Source organism: Gadus chalcogrammus, unplaced genomic scaffold (genome assembly GCF_026213295.1).
Source record: "Gadus chalcogrammus isolate NIFS_2021 unplaced genomic scaffold, NIFS_Gcha_1.0 GACHA093, whole genome shotgun sequence".
NCBI lineage: Eukaryota > Metazoa > Chordata > Actinopteri > Gadiformes > Gadidae > Gadus > Gadus chalcogrammus.
In genome coordinates, this window is record NW_026613528.1 from 12,501 (window position 1) to 19,975 (window position 7,475).

Consider the following 7,475-nt stretch of genomic DNA (forward strand, 5'->3'; position numbering starts at 1 on the left):
AGCACAGGCTCTCCACAGGGGTGTGTGCTGAGCCCACTCCTCTACTCTCTGTACACCTTCGACTGCAGTCCCACCCACCCCAGCAACACCATAGTGAAGTTCGCGGACGACACAACGGTGGTGGGACTGATCTCAGAGGGAGACGAGTCTGCCTACAGGGATGAGATCCTGAAGTTAACATCGTGGTGTTCAGACAACAACCTGGCATTGAACATCACAAAAACTAAGGAGATCATCCTGGACTTCAGGAAAAGCAGAGCAGACCCGGCTTCCCTCTACATCAACGGTGACTGTGTAGAGAGAGTCCACACCTTCCGCTTCCTGGGCACCATGATCTCTGCTGGCCTCTCCTGGACTGCCAACACGGCGGCGGTCGTCAAGAAGGCTCAGCAGCGGCTTCACTTCCTCAGGGTGCTCAGGAGGAACAACGTGGGAGAGAAGCTGCTGGTGACCTTCTACCGCTCCACCATCGAGAGTCTTCTGACGTTCTGTATCTCAGTGTGGTTTTCACAGTGCACTGAGGCAGAGCGGAAGAAACTCCAGGGAGTGGTAAACACCGCACAGAGGATCACTGGCTGCCCCCTCCCCTCCCTGAAGGACATATACATCTCCCGCTGCCTAAGCAGAGCGGAGAGAATCACAAAGGACAGCTCCCACCCTGGCTTTCACCTGTTCGACCTGATGCCCTCTGGCAGGCGCTATAGGTCCATCAGAACCAGGTCTTCACGGTTCAGAGACAGCTTCTTCCCTAAAGCTGTATCCACCCTGAACACACACATGCACTGCCCACCGACTGACTGACCCCCCCTAACCTCCCACTGCTGTATTGTACTTTACTTTATTTTACTTTATTATTTATTTTACATTATTTACATTTCTATTTGGTATACTGTTGTTCTTGTTCTATTTATATATTTATTTATTTTCTCGAATGCACCAATTGGGAAAGCTTACTAAAAATGTTGTTGTACTTGACTCGTGCAATGACAATAAAAGGCTTTCTATTCTATTTCTATTCTATTCTATTCTATATGTCAGTGGAGTCGGCTTTCATTTTAAACACGAGCGCACACACACACACACATACACACACACACACACACAACCACACACACACCCACACACACACAAAAGTACATGGTTTAGTATTTTGCTGTCCTCTGCAGCGAGATCTCGTTCTCCTCTCTCCCAGCAATTCTGGCAGGGGAGGAGGGGGGGGGGGAGGGGGGGGGGCTCCAGTAATGAGTTGATCATCAGCAGTGGAGAGATGGTCTCTGGGTAGGTCTGCGCTCTCTCTCTCTCTCCCTCCCTCTCCCTCTCTCTCTCTCTCTCTCTCTCTCTCTCTCTCTCTCTCTCTCTCTCTCTCTCTCTCTCCTCTCTCTCTCTCTCTCTCTCTCGTGTGTGTGTGTGTGTGTGTGTGTGTGTGTGTGTGTGTGTGTGTGTGTGTGTGTGTGTGTGTGTGTGTGTGTGTGTGTGTGTGTGTGTGTGTGTGTGCGTCATCATCATCTAGGAAAGCAGAACCACTGCGCTAGCTTGTGGGGGAGAACAGGAAGTCTCGTTCACGAAGCAAAAGTTAAGCGTTAAACCCAAACCACAGTCACTTGGAGGCACTTCTCTCTTTATGGAGACAAAGAACAACACTTTATAAACCAGTCTGATAAAAACCATTATAAAGGGAGTCCAAAGAATATAAAAATAAAAGGCTTTCTATTCTATTCTATTTCTATTCTAAAAATGTTAAAATTGACCATCAATCAATAATTCAAATACATTTGACATTAGAAATATAGTCTTTGCAAAATCTGCTAAGTTAACCTGATGGAAGATCTTAAAAGTCTCTTCCTTTCATGGTTAATCAAGATCAACTTTAAGAAGCCCAAGAAAATGTAGCATTTGGATTATAGTTGAGTAGGCTACATGAATATAAATCACCAAAACAGTGTGTGTGTGTTTATATATACTTGTGTGTGTAGTCCGTGCGTGTGTGTGTTCACATCTGCGTGTGTGTGTTCATATCTGAGTAAGTGTGTGTGTTCATATCTGCGTGTGTGTGTGTGTGTGTGTGTGTGTGTGTGTGTGTGTGTGTGTGTGTGTGTGTGTGTGTGTGTGTCATAGATGCGGGTGTACATGTGTATATTTGAGTGTTTATAATAAGGTGTGTGTGTGCACGTGGCGCGTGTTCATATGTACGTGAGTGTGTGTGTGTTCATATATACGTTTGTTTGTTTGTGTTCATATACGTGTGTGTGTGTGTGTATATGTGTTTGTATTCCTGTATAGGCCTATGTGTTTGTGTATGTGTGTTTATATATGCGTCTGTGCATGCGCGCATGTTTATATATGTGTGTCTTTATTAGGGCTGGCAGTTTAACGTTATTAACAGCATTAACGCAAACCAATTTTAACTGCGTTCATTTTTTTAACGCGCGATTAACGCTCTTTTGGCTTGCCAAACGTTGTAGTTGTTTCACCTGCTGTCTAGCAACAACTAGTCACATTAGAAAAACTACAACACCATACCAGATCTAGCTACACCGGAAACAAAACAACAAGAACGCCGCACAAACTTGTTGGGGCAAGCAAGGATACGGAGCGGGTGAAAAACTCCTTTAAAGTGTCTGTGTGTTTGTGTGTCACTCTGTTCAAGCCTGATTTTTTAGACTGGGACCTGGGGTTATACCACGAACCTCGCTGAACATACCCAGGCTTTCTTGGGGAAACCTGGCTCGACAGCCGCAACTCGCAGTCAGAGTTAAATGGTTCCGCGACGCTCACTTTAGATTCAATTAGTTGAACCAGGTTTTCCGCTTTAGGTTCAATGCGCGTTCACAAAAGGGGCGTTTCTCGCGTCATTTGACTCTCTCTTATGCAAAATCAATCGATCGAGAGCGGTGTATTTCACCCAAGGCGAGCAGTGTATTATTATGAACTCCTACGAGGAATTCAAAGTTCAAATCACAGCCAAGGGGAACACGGTTGCCCATAATATGGCTAGGGTGGCGTGCTGGCAAAAAATAGCCGACCGTGTTAATTCGAAAGTGAAAAGATTCTGCATATTGTCTGAAAAATATCATGCATCATCATGCCTTTTATCCCCATAGATGTGTTGCCAGCACGCTCCTACGAACATGGGGCCGAGTCAAAAATAAATATTAAAATATTATTCAATGCGGGAAGTTGTAAGCATCCATTTGAATAATTTCAGGTGAATCTAGCCTATGATTTGCAATGACCATAGGCTCCAACCTTTAGTCACATGTTGTTTACCTGTAGCAAATAAAAAGAAAACCCAAATGAATACGACTGGGAGGGGGACCGCTCCACCGCCCTTCACCACTTCGGAGGAGCTGGCTCTCGCCAATAACGAAGGTCTGCCGATGATGGTGGAAGGGGGGATGACCTCTGACCCCACTGCCTCGACTTCCAAGGCGTTTGTAATGAGTATGTATTCATGTATTGGCAATGGACATAAATAATTGTCATGCTAATCAAATGTGAAATGATTGAGTGTAAATTAATTGTGTCATTTTTAGTTTAAGGTACAAACATTATTTTGGAGGAGCCGCCGACAATCCATCTCCAATCAGAGGTATATAACTATCAAAACAAAGTATCACGTATTCATCTAAATGTTTAATTTTTGGGATGAATGTCCTATAATAGGTTTCCCTGATTCTTGCAGGAGACTGTCGGCCTGTGACTCCAGGGCGACTATGGCAATATCATCCGACTGCAGACACAAATGGGCGTTCCCGTGTCGTGGGCGTTCTCGTTCACGCAGACTAAAACGCCCCCCCCCCCCGGCGTTCTCGTGTGATGGGCGTTTTCGTCTACGCAGGCTGGAACGCCCCGTTCTTCTTCGTCGATCTAGTAGCATTGGCAGCATAGAACTGACGTTAGCGCCCCCTTCTTTTTCGATCTCGTAATACGGGTACGTTAGCCAGCTGGGCCTACAGAATGTTGGCTTACATTTATGTGTCGGATCTCGGCCCAAACTTTGCATCAAACTTGATGCAACACGATCATTACAGGGAGGCTCCATGATCTCATGTTCATTATCTTCTGGGTTAGTATAGGTAGGGTATTAGGTATAAGTGAGATGTTTGATATAGTTGTTTAAGAATATGCCCAAATTAAATAATTAATAGATTAAAATAACACTTGGGACATTATGCAGTTCAAATCCAGTTACCAGACACTATGAAGGCTCAAACAGTAGGCCATTTGACTCCAAGTGTTCACTTACTTTTCCAATTGAATGTTTTCAATAAAGACAAAATACAGTAATTGCTCTGTAACAATTAACCTTACAACATACATCGTAGGCACAAATGTATGTTATATACATCGTATAGCATTTGTCACAAAAACAAAAAAGAAAGGAGTAATAAAATACCAGCATTTCTGGGCAGATACATTTACTACAGTAGTATGTACATTTACAAATGAAAGGGATTGCAAAAATGACGTCCCAAATAAAACGAAAAAGGAGTAATAAAAGAACATTATGCTAGGCAGACATCTTTTATGACAAACCTGCCATATGCAACGTGCCTCAGTACCAGGGGTGCGCTTGGCCAATTCTTCTTTTTTGAGAAGCCTTTGAGGCGTAGCGCAAGGCCACTGACACAGCCTGCATTGTTGTAAATCTTTCTAACCGTTATGTAGATGAGATTGTCTTTATTAAGCTTAATGTCCCCTGCCAAACTGTCATTTATATATATGGAATGATGGAGAGGCTTGATTAGTTCTCGGAATGTGTTTGAAACCCTGTTGAACACGCCAAGCATCGCCATGTACAGTCTCAGCGTCTCTTGTACAATTTACTGAAGGACTTAGGGTGGTAAGAATGGCCTGTCCTCTGTTGTGCCAGATTGGAGCGTGTGGCTGAGATGGGGAGATGGAGAGGGTGAGCTTGGTGTGCCAGCTAGTCCTGCAGGGCTAGAGAGAGCGAGAGAGCCGAAAAAGAGTGAAGTAGAGCGAGAGAGAGGGAGAGAAACAGGGATTATAATCAACCTTCAATTCAATCACACAAGCCCAGACCAACACAACCCACACCATTAAACAAAAAGGCAATCACTGATCGATCAAAAGTCTGAGAAAGAGCAAGAGAGAATATACGTAAATAGAAAAGTATTGACATAGTATGCAATACCTTTCACTGCTTAGTGATTGGAAGGTGTAACTGAGATGGGGAGATGGAGAGGGTGAGAAGGAGCCAGCTAGTTCTGCAGGGCTAGAGACAGAGAGACAAGTGTATTGGCTACGATCTTCGTGAGCACCAAAAATAAGTAAATAGCAACATGGACACAGTATATAAACCTTTCAAGCATAAAGGTCTCCAACAGCTGTCCAACCACCACCTCCTGATAGAGCATGTCCCCCTGAAAAGTAAAGTTATGCTTTAAATGACTTCATAGCCTAATACAAATCCATGTTACAGTACTGTTTAGCAGTGTAAATTATTGTGAAGATGTAGCCATCTCCTCCCGTAAGTGCAGTGCCTGAAGACAAATAATGTGTATGACCTATGATGCATGTTAATTGTAGCCTCCAGTAAGGATGACTAGATTATTAAAAGCCTTATATTTCATGCTACACATCTGATTGAGATGACTGAAATCATATTGCTTTTGAGGGTAGAATACATTGCGTACTGAAATTAACATACAAATGAGTTAGTTGTTTTGCAAACTAGTCATCAGTCATCATTTCTGAAAATAATGCATCTCACCATCAGCATAAACACCCCACAGCTGTTGCTCTGATACTGGTGAGGTGCGTCCTGTGGTGGTAAAAGGGGAATGTGATTTGTCAATGATTCTTATTAGTATATAATGCCTATAAACTATAAAGTGATATCCACCCTCATTTTGTAGCTACATACAAAAAGTGCACAATGCACTTTGAACAAGCATTTAGCAGCAACCAGGGCCCATCAGCGTCACATAGGAACACTTCATTAAATCATAATAAACAATCTAGAGGCCTGCCTGTCTACCAGTGAATGCTACTCTACGAGATGCAATGAATCGTGCGCCAGCCACACGTTTTACCTCGTCAGCCAAGTAAAGTCCCTTCCATGGTCCATTGGACAAAGCATGTGCCAGGGTACTGAAAAGGTTTGGAAGACGTGTAAGTTGCAATTCATATGCATCATCATCAACACGCATTCAGTACACACTAAGCTTCGATTTCACCCAAGGGTGAATTAAAAGTACATGTTTTCCTAAACGTTGGTCATCAACGAGGTAATAAAGTAGTGACTAAGGGCACATCTGTCATCTGTTTTTCAGAGTGCTAACGATCTTTATTCATTCGTTGCGCCGCGACCGAACTGACAGAATTCTCTGATCTGCCATGCATGTAAACATACTAGTTAGTTTAGACGTACTAGTACGTTTACATGCACAGTTTAATCCGATGCGTGTGTCACCACAAAGAAGCAGAGTGGCCGCGATTTCATGCCTCTTACCGTGCCAGCTGACACCTTAACATCCAACTTAACAATGTACTTTGGTAATGTTAACCTCACAGTAAAATAATCGGCAAAGCCTTCGCTGCAAACTTTACCCTCTACCTACAAACCGTCTTAAACGTTGCTGATTTCTGGCTATTATATGCTACGTTTATGGACGAGATAGCATAGCATTCGCTGCTACCGAACCATGCTTGTCACGAGTATTTACATCGGATTCGAATTCGGATACAACGATACCACAGCTTATCAGTGATTTAAATGAGAATACTTCACAGCCAATGTTGTCAAATAAACAATATCATACTTACTGACATAATCTCTCATCATAACCCTTTCGTTTTTCTGGAAAGTTACTACGAGGTAAAACCGCCAAAAAAGGAAGGGTAGCATACCCAGCATGCCTTGCGAAACTCACTCACCTCTTCTTGATTGATCGATGAAACCATAGGATGAAACGCTACAGGAACGCCTGATGGGCGTTTTTGTGTCATGACGGAAACGCCCGATGGGCGTTTTTGTGTCATGACGGGAACGCCCAAGCCTGCAGCTGGACCCTTCTCGACTATGGAGGGGATTTTTCTTAACAATTCTCACAGCTATAATATGAATTTGTAGAATAAAAAAAGCCTAGGCCTAATTGTGTCACTGACATAGCAGTTATGTAAGGGATAATGGACAACACGGCGCTTGACTATCCAAGGTTAATGTACGTTGAACGTGTGGGGCCACCATTGAACCTGAAACACAGACACACTGCGCAACAGTAAATGCACGGCTCCTTTGTGTAGCATTGCCTACATACGGTCCAACAAGGACAATCAAATAACGAATAACCTCTGAGAGTCTGTATCTATCATAAAGAATATCGTCAGACAATGCCAAGGGATCGGTTCTGTCCCGAAAAACCCTCTGTCTCCGAAGAGATGCCTGTACGATAAGTGCGCCGAGGTCCACGGGAACACCCACAAATGGTGACGTCATTGTCGGACAAGGG

General features: G+C 43.7%; 1 long non-coding RNA gene across 5 annotated transcripts; it reads right to left on the reverse strand.

The window, feature by feature from the left end:
• Positions 1 to 3,808: 3,808 nt before the first annotated feature.
• LOC130378652 (uncharacterized) lies at positions 3,809 to 6,984 on the reverse strand. Of its 5 annotated transcripts, XR_008894826.1 has the most exons (6): positions 6,790 to 6,918; positions 6,057 to 6,114; positions 5,735 to 5,785; positions 5,323 to 5,384; positions 5,156 to 5,236; positions 3,809 to 4,941 (listed from the first exon to the last, which is right to left on the reverse strand). It is a non-coding gene; the product is annotated as an uncharacterized LOC130378652 (long non-coding RNA). The 5 variants fall into 5 exon arrangements; XR_008894827.1 differs by having other exon boundaries at positions 5,156 to 5,656; positions 6,790 to 6,984; XR_008894824.1 differs by having other exon boundaries at positions 5,323 to 5,785; positions 6,790 to 6,978.
• Between the last annotated feature and the right edge of the window lie 491 nt (positions 6,985 to 7,475).